We start from the raw sequence: 17,442 nt of genomic DNA, 5'->3' as shown, positions 1-17,442 counted from the left end.
AATCATATCCATTCCACTACTTAAGTTCTATTGGGGAATAAACAAAAAAAAAAACTAATTCATCAGCTGTCAGCCTTTTCAGAAAAACTGCAGGTTGTGACGGTATTTGCAGCGCATGGTCTCTTTGGCATAGGCTATCCATTAACTGCCAATGAAAAACGACAGTATCATGGTGCCCATTATGTGTGATCATTTACTGGAGCAGCCAACAGTTTGTGCTGTTGTAGTCTGGCAAGAGGGATAGTATATACAGACAATGCAACATATGGAGCAGTACGTCCCCCTACATATTGCCTCCTTGATAACCGATTGGAGATCTGTGACACTTCTGGCACAGATCTAACTTGACATAGTTTTGTTGATGCAGTTTTATTGACCACTGATAATAAAATCGCAAGATGTGAAGTTTTCTTTCATCAATGTGACACGTAAGCTCCCCCTGTAAATTTACATCATATTACACTTACCATCTGCTTACTCTATTTTAAAAGGGAACCATCCTTTACTTGGGAATTACTCAGTTGAATAAAAACATTGAAAAACACCTATCACGTGTTTTTAAACATTTTTACATGATGTTTTTTTTTTTTTAAATGTATAATGTATTAATGCTTTAGCAATCGTTAATATACTGTACTGGAACACATTTTAAGCTCAGTCCTGGCACAGCAGGTGCAGACATTGCATTGGATGAGGAGATATTAAAACATTGTGCCTGTTATTCCATCTCTGCATACTGTGTTTAATGAAGGAAAAGGCAGAGCCTATAACAATGATTGAGAAGGGGGTCAAGATGGAGGCACTCAGGTCTAGGGTAGAGCTCAACACAGCAGTGTGGGTTTCTATATTTAACTTTATTTTTCATAACTCACAAGCACATGTTTGTTAAACATACAAGATAAAATAGCATAATTTAAAAAAAAATCTGCAAAGTTACAGATGCCCTTTAAGTGAAACATAGCATTCTACCACTTCTTAACTTAATCATAGCTTGCTAAATTGTATAGCGCTTGCCTTACTTCTTAAAACTTTTACCCCTCTCTTCCCAGACATACCTGAACTGAAAAAAATGTTGCTGCTTCATCCAGCATTTACTATTTTATGCTTCTATAAGATCTGTCCATATTTTTGTAATCTCATAATGGCCCCATTTTAATATTTTTTGTTTTTTCAGTTGTTTAATTTTTTGGGGGCTAAATTTTATAAAATTACATTATTTTGAAAATATTAAATTATCAAAATATATCATATACAACAAATATATCAATATATTAAAAAAATCTAAATTTAACAATATTAAAATATTTTTCAAAATATTAAATTGTTTGAAAATCCAAAAATATTAAACCTGGGCCTACATTTGACATTTATATGTGATGCATACCTTGTCATCGCTAATGCTCCATTCGCAATTTAAAATAATATTCCACCACCAATATAGTTAGTCCCTACTTGATGCCTATCCAAGGTATTGGGCCTTAGGTCCCTTCCAGCTCCACAAAGACTGTAGAGGCATCTAGGAACTCTGTTATTAAACTAGCTCTCGTGAGCGCAATATACTAATAATGTAATATTCATGTGTAACGGTATTACGCTATTCTGTACATTCCTATCTCTAGATTTCATTTGTATCCCTAATTCTGAAGGTGCTCCTCCTTTTTTTTTTAAATTAATTGTCAATACTATATATATATATTGTCTATAAATACTGAATAATGTGCTTTTTTTCATTCTGATTATACCACTTTGTTTATTTTATTGTCCATTGTACTTTGTTTGAATATTTTAGGCAGAATATTAACTGGTCTTTCTATTTAATCTTCGATTATTCGTTCATTTTTTATGCTTCATTGCCAATAATTATCTATCTTGCCTGCCGTACATTCTCTTTTCATTCATTTTTCTCCCTTCTATTCTGTTTCCTTTCAATTTTCAAGACCTGTTTTAAAAGTCACCTTGACAATCAGGTTTTTCCATAGCATTGTAATATGACCCATGATGTGCCACATACAGACTTATCCTCATGACCTTGCCCTATAAAATTTGTACTTCTATTGCATCTGTATCACACTATCTCTTGTCACATGAAGCAATGCATGGGCTTCATAGAGTGTAGCAAAATACAATATGAGTTTATAGGATCAAAAGAACAAAACAAAACATACAATGTTACAGTCTTATGACCCTAATAATGATTAATACCATAAGGCGATTCAATAAAATATTGTCTTTTGCTTTACGCTGTGAAGCAAATGCATTGCTTCTCCTGGCCATATTTTGGGGATCGCAGGTCCCTGTCATAGTGCTCCAGCGGTATTTTAGCTTTTTCTCCAGTACATATCTTGTGAGCAACACATATTTTATATTTTCCTGTCTCTTGACACATGTCTGAGTGAGTTAACTTTTTTATTCTTTATATCTGCAATTGTGTAAATACATTTATAAATATTTTATATATTTTTTGTGTTTTGCACATATTATTTCAGACATATTAACAAATATATAATAACTAAAACTTAATTTAATATATCATGATTGAAATTGTACATTTAGTGATCTCTGTAGTGATCATTGCAAGTTATGGTGACTTGGAAAACAGAATATAAAAGAAATATAAGGAAGTTGAGAAAATATATACAAATTGGTCCAGATTGGGTTTTCTTCTCTTCTATATAATCCTGCATTTTGAAAGTTGACTCTGAACTGACTACATAGATTCCAATACATCAAAAGAAAGTTTCTTTAGCTAGTGCCTATAAAATTTTTTTGTTTTTATATCTTTTGTACAAAAATAGTATTTTTTTAATGAGGCAATTACACAGGAGGCTCAAGTTTCTTAAATTACAAACATTTCCATTACAGCAATTAGAACGTATTCAGCATGCCTGGCAATTCAAAGTGAATTTCAAATTTAGGCCCAAACAACCAAACGGAAAACATTTTTTTTTAAATCAAGCTACTTTGGTCTAAGTTATTATTATTATTATTGCCATTTATATAGCGCCAACAGATTCCGTAGCGCTTTACAATATTATAAGAGGGGGGATTTAACTATAAATAGGACAATTACAAGACAACTTACAGGAACGATAGGTAGAAATTACTTTCAATCGCTATATTTCATCTCACTGAATTTGTTATAGTGCCTGGAGTCCACTGACACTGTCCTTTTATTAGTGTTAAACTATCTCCGAGCAGCAGTGTTACACTAAATAAGGGACCCTGGAAATCCTCAGCCTGACCTCTACAGGAAGTATGACTTGCCTGGGATTACACATTTCCTTTTTGTAGCCATACCAATTCATACCAGCTAAGGGTACTCTGATAGGCTCAAAGCGGTCAGCTGACACTCCCAGCCAATCACAGCTACCCATTGCTGCTCAGACTAATGTTTCGTCATCCTGAGGGGATGGGCTGCTGTGGACTCTTGTTTAGCATTTAAAAATAAAAAACAGTTTAACACTGACTGGAAGGACAGTGACAGGAACTTCCCATACTATAACCACTTCAATGAAATGAAGTAATGACAGTTCCTGCAGTGTTACTTTAGGGGCCGGTGGACACATAGGTTAGGCAGAAGGGGTCCTCACCCTTCATTAGTTCACTCGAACCAGACTGCACATGGGCCCTTTCCTGGTTAATAGAGATCTATGTGAGCCAGTCTAATTAGAGATAACATCTGTCCTACAGAACTATGGAATGAAGAAAGATTCATGCCCAGCACTGCCACCTGGCCATTGTGGAGCCCATAGTTCCACACAGGGGAGTTGTATGTTCTCTACTCTGTTAGTCATCATTTATGAGAAAAATATTATATTTAGTATTTTTCCGCACAATTATCCCAACATATCAAGGAATATTAAGTAGGTTCCCCGTAGGGTCCTGGGCACCCCCCATTTATTTAATTAGCCATATCACAAAAGGGTCAGGGAGCCTTACCCCTTACCTAATAAGAAGAACATTGTGGGCGCTCTTTTTTAATGTATTCATTAATAATGGTTTGCAAACTTACTAATTCAGAAATTGTACAGGATCTCAATCCTGACCAATATCTAAACTACTAATCAACCCCATTTAGAGCTAAATCAATTTAATTCAAATATTGCCATACTTGTTCAGTTGAGAGGTTGGTAAACTATTTTAGAATTGCCCCACATCATTACTCCACCTGACTGCTGTATGAACATCACAATAGAGGGGGGGGGGGGGGAGGGGAGTACAGGGGTAGAAAAAGTAAATGACAAAAATAAAAAAATATAAAAGATAGAGGAATGGAATGAACAAATAATGTGAAAATAAGATGAACAATTACCTGAAACAAAAGGGGTGTCAATGTAAACAGTTTCATATCACCTTGAAGGCAGGAATTACTGCCAGCTATAATGAATGGAAACATTTTAATTTCACCATTCTAAAACTACCATATCAGCAGTGTAATCATGTTATCCTGATTGGCACGTTTTTAGTGCTGTCTCCTCTCTTGTCTTATACATTTCTGTGACTTGCCCTCCTTTCACCTTAATAAAAAAATATATATATATTTTTTTTTTAAAAGTGATTTTTTAATTTTTTTATTTTTTTTAATTATGCTTATGATAGGCACCATAGTATTTGTTTTTACGAGTACTGAGTCGTGTCATTGAACGCCCTGGGGACAGAACCTGTGCATGAGCCCCAGAGGGTCACACACTGCCTGCTGGCTGGACCATCACCTGGCGCCCACCCCGCATGCGCCGCACAGAGTGGAGCTTCATTCAATAGGACGGAGTGGGAGCAAGAGCATCAACAATCAGAGCGGCTGCAGCTGGCACTACAGCTTACTGTCACTTTACTCTCTCTCTGCCTGCAACCGGACCGGCTAAGGTAAGGACAGCACCCCTCCCAAATTCCTCCACAACCCCCTTTGCAGGATTTTGTTTAAAAAAAAAAAATCCAAGTCATTTTAATTGAGGTTATGCAGTAAGGAATATATATATTAAAAAAAGATACTTGGCACCCAAGGGCAATGTGTCCAGTGCTAAAGCTGCACAGCTACTCCCATCACTCCTAGCCAGCCGGCGTGGGCTGATGGGAGTTGCACTGCGTCCCTCCTACCTAACTCCCTCCAGGGCTGTTGAACTTGTCTCTGCATGGAGAAAACAGAGCAGGGACTCCCTTCTTACCCCCCCTGACAGATGGAGAGGAATCAATCCCATGGCTGTTATAATGGTAAGTCACATGCTGTGTGACATGAACTGGGGACAAAGTCCTGCATGGGATCTGTCACTTGCAATAAGAGTTGGTCCCTTTGAATTCCCTGTGCTTAAGCCTGTTGGCCAGAGCCCAGTTTCCCTGTAAGAAATAGGTTAAGTCTGCGTTGTAATATGTAGTCGTTTTGCATTATGCATGCAGGCTGGGGCTAGCATTGGTTTGCACAGCACTGTGCTTTTGGTGTGCATGCCTTGCTGTAGGTGTGCGTGGCTGGAGTTTTGTTTATTATAACAGTGTGCAGGACCTGCCTTTCACTGGAGTCTAACGGAATTGTGCTGTTGTTCATGGAATGCAAGAAGTTGATAGTTTTACTGTAACAGTGGTGGGTATCCTTTAACATTCCAGCTGTTGTGGACTGTGACTCTCATACCCAGAGAAGTCTAGGCTGTCCTCATCATGCTCAGGCAGCCTGAATACTATTCTGGATTATGCCTCTCATGGTGCATAAGGATGGCTGAGGATTTTGGGAGCTAGGATGCCAAATACAGCTGTCACAATATACCATTCAGTGGATTTACATGGAGCTACCCATAAAATATGCATTGCGTGTACAGCAGAGATGTAATGACTTATTTTGAAGATTTGTATTGTAACAATTTAGTTTACTGCAATGTAAATTACAGGGACTTTGCATTTTAGATAAAAACATGTAATTTACTCAGCAGAGTGTTTGTGATGCTTAAAATTAGACACACAATAGTTTTTAAAAACAAAATGTTTGCACTGAGAAGTTTATACTGTTGGGAAGTGGGTGAGTTTCTTATAATGTTGTTTTTTTTTTTTAAGGAAGCATTATATGATTAGCTCTTTAAGTACCATATGTAAAGCAAATGCTTGCAAGAGCGAGCTTAAGCTACTGGCCCATAAACTGATTTTTGTGATGGCAAATCTATATTTTAGAGATAGTAATATTTCCTGCCTTAGTTTCGTATGGGTTTTTTAAAGTATTTTTTTTTTCTTTATTGAGGCAGTAGGGCTTTCTGCCACAAGTATAATTTTGGATAAGATGCACTATTAATAGCCTTTATATTTATTTTTGCTCACAATAGTAGCGGATACCAACACACAGCACTAAGGGTCATGACTTACAGATTTCGATTTACTTGGCAAACACTTAGCCAAGCATAGCCATGCATTATGTCTTACAGAGTCCCACTCTCCTGTGGCCGGCCTGTCACTAATAGTTCATTAAAACTATATTATCCATTTTCATTTAAGAGATGTTGCCGATATCTTCATCTTTGACAATAAATATCACCCATCAATTGCTTCATTTTTTTTGCTTACTTTAAAATAATAAATTAGGATTAAAATGTATTTAATCAATTCCTGATTTGTGTTTCTTTGTATTCAATTGCAGATCACTGTATTTATTTTCTTATTTCATATTATATATGTAAGTGCAATACTCAGTAAGACCTTCTCTGTGTTGAGAATGGTGATGAAGAGATCTATTTTCTTGTCAAGCCTCATATTTATTGAATGAGGAAGTACAAGGAGTGTCTCAGGTAATTAGGTATATGCATGACGGATACACTGGCAAAGGTATATGTTACATCATTTAAGTATGATAGCAGTAGATTGAGGTCGTTAGTGTGAAAAGAAAAAAAACATGCATAAGTCGAATCTCACACACACATACACACACATATATAAATTATTCCAGGCAGTGAAAATCTATTGCAGTGGAGTGTTAACCACACTTTGATAAAGCCTGCTGTGCAGTGTAACCTTTAAAATATTGAGACTGATGTTGCACATTTAGCAACTAAGGCTGAAATTAGATTTCCGGGACTGCATGTGATCTAGATTCAAAGTGAGACATTTGCTGTGTGCTTCAGGGAGACTTGTTTTGAACCTTGAAATAGTCTTGCCATAACATAGTTTTGAAACTGCACTATTTGAAGTTTGGCCTCTTTAGGTGGTGATTAGGAGGTTCTGGGTAAAATAAAGATTTAAATCAGCAAAGCATTTCTTTTAAACCTCAACAGCCAACCCAAGAAGATGTATCTGAGTCAAGGGCTAAGAGAAAAATATATGAAAGGTACATTTTAAAAAGGAAATATCTTATTGCAATGGCAGGCGTTTTATTATTGAATAAAAAAATAGCGACGAGCTTTTGTTTGAATCATTGATATATTGTGATATCTCATATTGTAAATCAATGGAATACGTAAAAAATATTGATATAATAATATACTGTTTTTTTTAGCATTATCATTCCCATTAGAATTTTGCACTGGAGTCAAAGAGAGACAAACGAATAGAGCAATTATAGTGCCAAGTGATTGAAATTAAGAAAGAAACAGGTATTTCTTTGATTTCCAATGTGATTGAATCACTTCTAGAACTTTTTCCTACAATGGTATCGATACGTTATTCTTATTAAATGCTATGTTGGCTTAACCCTTAGTCGCCAAAAGTACAAATACATAGAATTGGATGCTGCACAGCACAGAGCAGTATGTTGGCTCTTTATAATTAATATTGCACTTTCATGGATTTAGTAAGAAAAAAAATAGCTTTTGAAGAGTTGAACTGTCCTGTAATTGAATTCAGGTTTTGGATAAAAAAAAACATATTTAATGGTTACGTTAAACCTGTTTTCCTTAAATGTAACATTGTTAGGTAATTTCTATTTATAGTGTGTTTTCTTATATGCCATTTGGAGACCGTCATCTTGCATACTGTATATGGTGTGTTTAACGGTTAGATCCAGCAGATTGTTGGCTACTTATTGAAGAATATTTTATTTATCTGTTATTAAAGATTTAAGTGTGTTTACGCTTTCTCACAGTTTAGTTTTTGTCATCTCCTGGCAAATATGGCTATTTTTAGTTTCTGTGCTTTTTTTTCTCCTACTTTTGCCAATATTTGACTTCTTTCAGATATTTTGTTTCCGTCACATCATAACACATCAGTGAACGTGTCATTAAAGACCAGTCAGTGGAGAGATTATGATCTCAGACAAGTAATGATTGGATATAATTACTAGATGTCACTCATCCGGTAGGCGTATTTATTAGTAACGATGATCTTGCCAAGTGCATTTAAGGTTGTATGCGGCAGTAACTGGTAATATGCTAGCACACCATTCCAAGCGTAAAGCCACTATTTAGCCTTTAAATATTACAGTGTTAATCATTTTACCAAAGTAAGGCAACTTTCTACAACCACCATTAATAAATATAAATGTGAGCGATATGGGAAGAAAACTAAGTTTTTCTAACTTTGTTCAGCTCACTACATAATTTACAGTTAGGGTGTTCATTTAAATACTTCCTACTGCTGCAGCTATATCTAACCTTGTCAGTTGGGGTACCTGGCACCCCTAGAACTGGCTCAGCAAAAATAGTTCTCCGATATCTGTGATGCTAAGTTAAGTGCTCCCTGTTGGAAATGATAATAAAAGAAACAGTGGTTTAACTCCTCCCCCCCTTCCACCCCTCACACACACAGTTTAGAGTACCGTATTTATCGGCATATAACACGCACCGGCGTATAACACGCACCTCATTTTAAGAAGGAAATTCCAGGAAATTTCCCCCCCCTCCCATAGTATTCCCCCCCCCCTCATCCCATAGTGTCCCCCCTCTTTCCATAGTATTCTCCCCCCCTCCCATAGTATTCTCCACCCCTCCCATAGTGTCCCCCCATCCCATAGTGTTCCCCCCCTTTCCATAGTATTCTCCCCCCATAGTATTCTCCACCTCCTCCCATAGTGTCCCCCCATCCCATAGTGTTCCCCCCTTTCCATAGTATTCTCCCCCCCTCCCATAGTATTCTCCACCCCCTCCCATAGTGTTCCCCCCTCATCCCATAGTGTTCCCCCCCTCATCCCATAGTGTCCCCCCTTTTCCATAGTATTCTCCCCCCTCTCATAGTATTCTCCACCCCCTCCCATAGTGTTCCCCACCCTCCCATAGTGTCCCCTAGTGCACTTTCCCTCCCCTTGTCCCATAATTACTTACCTGTCTTGAAGCGTGGGCCGGCTTCACAGCGCGCACCGCGGTACTGGAACTTCAATTTCAGGTTCCGGTTTCCGGCGGGACTGAAAGGAAGTGTGCACACAGTAGTGTGCACACTTCCTTTCAGTCCCGCCGGAAACCAGAACCTGAAATTGAAGTTCCAGTACCGCGGTGCGCGCTGAACACCGGCCCACGCTTCAAGACAGGTAAGTAAATATGGTATATCGGGGTATAACACGCACACATCATTTTCCCCCTATTTTCAGGGAGAAAAAGTGCGTGTTAGACGCCGATAAATACGGTAACTGGTTTATTAAATGTAAATAATACGTATTATTGTCACACTAAGCATCTAATAATTAAGACATCCATTCGGAATGTATAATGTCAATTGATTCAAATTCTTTAGGCCTGGAATCCCCACACACTTACTGTTAGGGAATTTTTACACGGGATGTAATTATCGAACAAACAATACACTGATCATATAGACCAACATAAAGATAAAGCAACCGGAATTTACAATATTTTAGTTAGCGCTTTGTTTTTTATCATAAATGTTTATTATGTCTAATAAGAAACTATCATAGTTTGGATAAGTAGTTTTTTTGTATTTTGAACCTACACATAAAATGGTTTGAACAGGGTATTTCATGCAAATTAACTTACTGGTAGAATTGAAGATGGTCAGTGAGCTTAAAGGGACTCCAATCACTCAGTGCTCATTGCATAATGTATAGTGCAATAAGTCCTCTGTCACTGTGTGTCCATACGCATAGGGTCTTATAACTGCTGTGATCAGGATAAATCACAGCAGTTATCAGTGTCAGCACAGCTAGAAGCTTCACTTACTAAGAGGCATTGCAAAAGGGGAGCTTATGATAACTTTTAAATCCAAGTACGTCACTGAGTTGGAATGAACAGCTTATGGTTAAGGCAGCCACATACATGTCCAGGCGAGTCTAGTGCTCTTTTCGCTCTCTTGTGAATGAAGCTGGCAGTAAGCTAATAGCAGTCACTGTGCAGCTGTTATCAGCTAAAGCAGTAGCTCCATTTGTCTTAACTGATGAATCAATTTGCATCCAAGTGCTAAACTACATGTCACGTAAACCCCAGCAAGGCAGACGTTTGTGGGGTATACTCATGCTCCATTAACAAAAGTCAGAACATTAAGATTGACTGAGCCGCTAAATACCAAACAGTGATAATGCACTGCACTCAGAAGACTCAGGCTGCAGTAAGCTCTCACCAAACCAGTAAATGGCTCAATCAAAATGCAATTTTTCATTAAAAATGTGCCGCTACCCCAGAATAGAGTAATATGTGGAAAACATATTGGAACTATATTGTACTATAAGTACATTTACTCACTTTGAAACTAGACCGGAAGATTTAGAAGTCCTTGGTGCTGTTCATAAAAATAGTCCCTGCACCCGTTAGAAGAGAGAGAAAAAACTAAATAAATATAACTGAGAGAGTACTCTTAGTACTCTGGTTTTGAGGGACAAACTATCCAAAAAGTACCTGGATCAGAGGTCCTAGCAATTGCTGGATTAAGTTTAATCAGGCCGCAAGTAAAGGGTATCATGGTAATACTTTATTTTGATATTTTTTTACTATTTTTACAGATTTTTATTGCACATCGATTTATACATGCTTAAAATATCCAGCTGTGAATATACCTTAATTTTGCTTTGTTTTCTGAACTTGCCACCCTGCTTACTTCAATTGGGACTCGTGAAACTAGCATATTGAAATTCCGAAGGATACGATTAACATTGCAAAACACACAAAAATTAGCTTGACCAATGCGGACAGCAACAATTTCCTTGCTCTTCAGCAGTCATGAGTGAATTTGCATAAAGTGCCTTGCCTGTGCCTTTCCAAAACTAGTTTTGAGGTCATAGTGCAGTTTGAAGTCAGAAAAAAAATCCGAACCATACTAAAACAATAAATAACACAAGTTAATAGCTACTTTCACTGCAACATTCACAAATATTCTTAAACTCAGCGAACATTTGTTAAAAATTTTCCTGCTCGGCAAGTAACCACCATAGATTAGAAATCTGGAATCCTATGTATTTTTACTTAAAATCATTTTACCTGAACACACTCATTTCCATAGGTCCTAGCAATATATATATATATATATATATATATATATGTTTAGTGGGTTAACCCTTGTGGATACATTTTAAACCCATCAATGCACTCATTCAGTCCTCTGGCAAAGAATCCTTTAAAGCAATTATTTTTATTGGATTTGAAGCTTTGTACCTCATTCACACACAAGCAGCATGTGCCAGAAATGACTTTGCTGATGCCGTTCACAGCATGACATGCAATGCTTCTGTAGTGAACTCTTTTTGCTTCTTACAATCCAATAGTAACACAAAAAGGCAGAGGGAACCTTTAATGTTCTCCTGTATTATTTTTAGACAATATGCAATATTCTGCAATATAAAGAGTGGCTCTAGTGCCCCACTGGAAGGTCACTTCTAATTTTGGAACATTTGAAAGGTAAAGCTGTCTTTATCTAGGGGGTTCTCTGCTGGCAAACGTTGCTTCTCTAAGTGTGCACCAGATGGATGCTCTCTGAACGGAGAAAGGATTAAGCTGCTCTATACATACATTTTTATGGAATGCTTTTGGTTTTATGGATTTTAATCCCTTGCATCAAAAAGCAATTATTATTATTATTATTGTTATTACAATTATTATTTGAAGCAGTTGCTTTCTTTTTGAAGTGGGATTCGTTAACATAGAAAGAGTATTGAATGAAATCGACATTCTAAAGTAGTGATGGTGAATGTTTTTAGGGCAGAATGTTTGATTTTGTGCAGGAAGTAACGTATCTGAAATCACCCAGACTTTATTTGTTGTTACACCTTCTTGGTTTTTAAATTGTCTGTTTTCTATCTCTCTTCTTATTCAAATTCCCTTTTTAACTATTTCACATGTGCCACCTTTCCTTTTTGTATCTCAGACCCATCAGTAAATATCCCATTCCTCCTCTGTTCTCCTCCCCTTTTCTTTTATCTGCCCTCACTTCCTGCCCCCAGTGTCCATCTTTGCTACATATATGCTTCTTTCTTTTCCTCTCCTATCTCCTACTAGCTATGTATTGACATTCACTCTCCAGTCTCCACTCTGTCTAGATACATTTCATATCCTCTATAGCAGGGGTTCTCAACCTTGTCCTCAAGGACCCCCTACCAGTCCAGGGTTTAGGGATTACCTGGGTGTGTCTAAGGTGTTTAGAAAAAGAAAAAAAAAACACCTTAGAGTCTAAGGTGTTTTTTCCCCCTTTTTCTTAACACCTTAGACACACACAGGTAATCCCCAAATCCTGGACTGGTAGGGGGTCCTGAGGACTGGGTTGAGAACCCCTGCTCTATAGCATGATCTTTCTCCCCATGCCTATCAGCCCTTTCCAAACCCTGCATGTTAGTTTCTGTCTGTCCTACTGCCGGCGTATGAAATCCAACCTTAATTCTGTATCCCGCAATGTTAGACATACAACTACTGCTTCCTGTCCCCTTTTCCACATAAAAAGTGGGGATCTCATTACCTGTCGGTTGTCTTATTCTGCTGTGTTGTATTGCTGGATGTGTACTGACATCAGCTCTGTGTGTTACAAACATGCAAAATTAGGCCCTGCCCTCAAATGCCATTACTCTTGGGCAGTAATTGTTACAGTATTCATCAGCCCAAGTAAATAAAATAAGCAGGAAAGCTTACACTTAAATGGTAATTGGAGTAGTACTAAAACCCTCTGTTGTTTAAATTTGGGAGAGTGGGTAGGTAACTTTTTATTATTAGGTGCGACAGCTGGTGATGTGACACATTAACTTGTGATGTCATGTTACATTGAGTGTGACACATTAACTGGTGATGTCTGGTTACATTGAGTGTGACACATTCACTGGTGATGTCATGTTTCATTGAGTGTAACACATTAATTGGTGATGTCATGTTTCATTGAGTGTGACACATTAACTGGTGATGTCATGTTGCATCGAGTATGACACATTAACTGGTGATGTCATGTTGCATTGAGTGTAACACATTAACTGGTGATGTCTGGTTACATTGAGTGTGACACATTCACTGGTGATGTCATGTTTCATTGAGTGTGACACATTAACTGGTGATGTCATGTTTCATTGAGTGTGACACATTAACTGGTGATGTCATGTTGCATCGAGTATGACACATTAACTGGTGATGTCATGTTGCATTGAGTGTAACACATTAACTGGTAATGTCATGTTTCATTGAGTGTGACACATTAACTGGTGATGTCATGTTTCATTGAGTGTGACACATTAAGTGGTGATGTCATGTTACATTGAGTGTGACACATTAACTGGTGATGTCATGTTGCATTGAGTATGACACATTAACTGGTGATGTCATGTTGCATCGAGTATGACACATTAACTGGTGATGTCATGTTACATTGAGTGTGACACATTACCTGGTTATGTCATGTTGCATTGAGAATGACACATTAACTGGTGATGTCATGTTGCATCGAGTATGACACATTAACTGGTGATGTCATGTTGCATTGAGTGTAACACATTAACTGGTGATGTCATGTTGCATGGAGTGTGACACATTAACTGGTGATGTCATGTTTCGTTGAGTTCACAAATGTTCTACATTTGTCAGGGGGTTCAACGATTCTTAATTACTCTGCAGGGATACAGTGTTTGTTCTAAGTGGCTTTTGGGATGGCAGCCATGCTATAGGTTTACAATCCATTTAAAAATAATAATAATTATGTCAAAATAGGTATTTAAAGGAGAAACAATATTTTACCCTTAAGGTCAAGTGATGGTCACAAAAACCTGAGCTTTTCTTGAACATCGATTTAATGAAATCCAATGTAGTGAAAAAGATAAGTTTGAGAGAAAGTAAAGATCATTGTGTCTCAAATGAGACAAAAAATGTGCCAGAATGTGGCAGTGGGTGGAGCTTCCACTGCCATATCCTGCCATATACCAGGGATGAACATTAAATTCTATTCTATAGATATTTTCGGCTTAGTTTATTAGTCCATGATAAATCTAGCGTAAGCAATAAAAAGTTTAATGGTTGTATATCTTTAAAAAGATCCATGAGATTTGCTAATCCAGCTCACGGTATCTTCTCTTTTCCTGGCATAAATTCTTCAAACAAGCAATGATATTAGATCACCAGACCTTCAGCAGTGGAAACTGAAAATTCATTCATCGTAACTTTACCAAACGTGTTATCATCTAGTAAATAGCTGGTAAAAAGCCGGTAAAATGTTGGAGATATTCCAAGCCTATGTCATCGTATAACTTGCTTAGTCTGCCTAATAAATGCCATTTATTATTATTTATATGTTCCTATATGTCAATTTTCTGCCCCCTTAGAGTTTTCTACGGACAGACACGGGTAAATACCGTTTTTGCTTAACCTTTACCAGGCGCTAACATTTTTCTAATGCCAGCCTGTAATAGATTGAGGGGTTTGTAATAAACTGCTGGTTGAAGCATTGATACTCCCATTAAGATAAGGGATGATAAGGCTGGGGTCATTTCATAGACTCACAAACCCAGGCTTTCTGCACCCCTCCCTTATTTGTTGGGGATTTCACATTGCTTTGTGACTTCACTGCACTGTGTAAATGAGAACTGGAGAAGGCCGTCGAAAAGTCAAAGAGGATAAAAAGAACACAATTTTGTGCATTTTGTTTCCAGTAAGTGCAATAACAGAGATGTAAACAGAGTGGTCAAATAACAACCAAGTTTTTTTTAATTTAGAGAAATATAGACGAGTCCAAAAAAACATAATACATCTGCAATTCTGTTTGTTTTAAAGTTAGCCGTACTGGCCTAAAAGATGCAGTGCAAATGTTTCAGTTCAATATAGTTTGACTAAATAAAGCTTTAATAAGAAGGGCTTGCACTACCACACCAGATGCATTGATTCAGTGCATCTATACGAGGGGATGCTGATTGGCCAGGCCAGCGTTTGGTTCACCACCCACCTCTTTGACTATCACTATGGGAAAGCATTGGATTGGCTGAGATCATCAATTCTAATGGGGGGGGGGGAGGGGGGGAAGGAGGCAGAGGAAGCCTAAATGCAGCTTTTAACACTATAAGGTCAGTAATACATGTTTGTGTTGCTGACCTTATAGTGTTCCTTTATACACACTGCTTTCATTTTTTTGTGTACGAGAGTCACGTGTAGGCACTATGTGAAATTTGTGCAGTATGTGTGAGCAATGAGTACCGCACGCGATAAGGATGCACACAAGTCAAACTGAAGGTCTTTACTATGAAGAAGTCAAAATTCTAAATTTTATGTGTTGCCTTTTTCAGAAACATTTTGTGTCATGCTACTGTTTACTTGACAACTGGATGCAAATTGAAACTTTCAAAGTAAATATTATTTATGACATTTTCACATTGGACTTTATTTAAATACAGAAATTACCCTATGAAAAAATGCTGAACGCAGAATGCTTTTTGAGTATGATGTAAATGTAGACATATTTGGAAGCAGTCAGTGGATGTTTGCAGTGGAATGTTGCGTACAACTATTAAGTCTATTGCATCTATCTATGTATTCTATCTGCTTTATTAATGTTCACCTCTAAACAAGATAAAGCACTTTCCCAGATAATGCATTCAGCAGCTCTAAACGGTTTGTACTAACATTTTCTTTATAGCAAACATTAGAGATTTACAAGCACATTATAAATAAATAAATAAATAAATAAATAAATAAATAACAACGTGGTTATAGAATTCATTGACCTATTCCTGGCATCAATCGGAGATCCCAGTCCAGGACGAGGGGCACATGGCTCTGCAAATTTAAACTGACATGATGACATAAGTTTTCCTAGCCAGGATGGCTAATAGTCACTAATGCATTCACAGAGTACTATAAAATGCTCTTGCTCAAAAATACTTTAAGATGCTGTCACTGTGGAATCTTGAGACTGAGGTCCCAAATTGGGAAAGTAGTTTGTTTCTATTTAAAGGAACACTCCAAGTACCATAACCACTACATAACTATGTTGTGGATATAATAACAGGAGTCCTCCCCCCCCCCACACACACACCATGCTGTCGGCCACCACCTCTATAGAGAGCTGAAAGCTCTTGCATTGAGCTTCTGTTTTTTTCTCCTGAGCTAAACTCTGATGTTCAGAGCCAGCTCATTGACGGAGAGTGCAAGCGATTGTTCTCAACCATTGAGCTAAGACTTGCATCACTAGGTTTAGCTCAGTGACGAGAGCGTCCTACTCTCATAGAGGCAGTAACCGGCACCCAGTGGTCCTCAGGTAGGAAATCAAACCTTGAGCAAACAGTTTGACTAGTCAAAATTTTGAGGTGTAACAAGAACACCCTAAAGCGGGGTGGGGGAACCTTCGGCCCTCCAGATGTTTTGGACTACATATCCCTTGATGCTTTGCCAGCATTATGGCTGTAAGAGTATTATGGAAGATGTAGTCCAAAACATCTGGAGGGCCAAAGGTTCCCCACCACCACCCTAAAGGAACACTCTAATTTTAAAAAAAATCAACTCATATATATAGGTTTTCGCTACGCTATATCTGTCCATTTGTTTAGGTTACCGGACCTCCTTTTTTTTTTTTTTTAAATGTTAGAATTCACACTTAAACTTGTACTTATTCCAGCATCGAGAGAAACAGGTCATTCACCACAACCCGACAATTAAATGCTTCCCAAATGCTTTCTAATTTTTTTTTACATATACTTCATTTAAAAACAAAATCTATTTCCTTGCCATATTTAATGAAATAATTATTTTATATTTTTAAGGTGACAGTAGTCCTTTAAGAAGTAAGTCCCTCTAGCGGCTGTCTGGCAGGCACTCCATGTGTAGATTAACCTTTTTATTTTGCTACTCTGTCATATATTAATTATATGAAAATAATAGAGAGCCCTCATTGGACTTCACATGGGTCAATCCCCTTTTTTATTGCAAAACAATGTACTACAAAGTATACAGTTGACATTTCAGTCCAATGGGGACTTTTTAAAGGCATTTTTGTAAAGTGACAACAAGCACGTTTGATTAACCTATTGGGGATAAAAGTGCGGTTACAAACCTGCTAAGTAGAAGTGTATTTGGAAGTCATAAAAGGCTCCCAAAGTGGGTTAAATGTCAAAAAACGCCTATAAAAAGAAGAGTTGTATTTCTGTGTGTT

The 17,442-nt window shown here is 37.5% G+C and overlaps 1 protein-coding gene across 1 annotated transcript in view; it reads left to right on the top strand.

The window, feature by feature from the left end:
- Positions 1 to 4,773: 4,773 nt before the first annotated feature.
- Positions 4,774 to 17,442, top strand: part of ZNF385B (zinc finger protein 385B) — a 501,964-nt gene continuing 489,295 nt past the window's right edge. The window contains exon 1 of the mRNA XM_063429791.1: positions 4,774 to 4,863. The gene's annotated coding sequence lies outside the window, so the exon portion shown is untranslated. The remainder of the gene's footprint in view (positions 4,864 to 17,442) is intronic.

Source organism: Pelobates fuscus, chromosome 8 (genome assembly GCF_036172605.1).
Source record: "Pelobates fuscus isolate aPelFus1 chromosome 8, aPelFus1.pri, whole genome shotgun sequence".
In the NCBI taxonomy this organism is placed as follows: domain Eukaryota; kingdom Metazoa; phylum Chordata; class Amphibia; order Anura; family Pelobatidae; genus Pelobates; species Pelobates fuscus.
The sequence above is the reverse complement of the archived record's forward strand: the minus strand, read 5'-3'. Positions and strand labels throughout refer to the sequence as shown.